Source organism: Herpailurus yagouaroundi, unplaced genomic scaffold, assembly GCF_014898765.1.
Source record: "Herpailurus yagouaroundi ecotype Mexico unplaced genomic scaffold, PumYag 162, whole genome shotgun sequence".
NCBI classification, from domain to species: Eukaryota; Metazoa; Chordata; class Mammalia; order Carnivora; family Felidae; genus Herpailurus; species Herpailurus yagouaroundi.
The window spans coordinates 75006980-75007682 of record NW_024412403.1 but is presented as its reverse complement, the minus strand read 5'-3'; positions in this window follow the sequence as shown (position 1 = coordinate 75007682).

Sequence of the window (703 nt, the reverse complement as noted above, 5' to 3'; positions counted from 1 at the left end):
AGAAGTAATAGGTGAGTTCAGCAAGATTGTAGGATACAAGATAAACATACAAAAATCAACTGTATTTCTACATACTAACAATAAAGACAAGGACACTGAAATTAAAAATATGACCACTTACCACCCAAAAGAAATAAATACTTGGGGGTAAATCTAACGAAACATGTACAACACTTATATGCTGAAAACTTCAAAATGCTGATGAGAAAAGGTCAAAGCAAATCTAAGCACATGGAGAGACAAGGATACTCACGGATGGGAAGATGCGACATAAAATATGTTAATTCTCCTGAAGTTGATGTACAGGTGTCACAAAATTTCTACCAAAACCCAGTAAATTTTTTACAGATATGGACAAGCTTATTCTAACATTTTCATGGAAAGGCAAACAACTTTGAAAACGAATAAACTGGGAGAAATCATTGTACCTGATTTTTAAGACAACATAACTACAGTAATCAAGAGAGGTAGATATGGAGATGAATGGAACAGAATGCAGAGCCCAGAAATAGACCCACACAAGTAGAGCCAACTGATTTTTTAATTAAGGTACAGAAGCAATTCAAAGGAAGAAAGCTAGTCTTTTTAATAAATGGTGCTGGAGCAAATGGATATTCAAAAACAAAAGAAAAAAAAAGAACCTAAACTTCATATTTTTTACAAAAAAATTAATTCAAAACAAATCATGGATTTAAATGTAAAA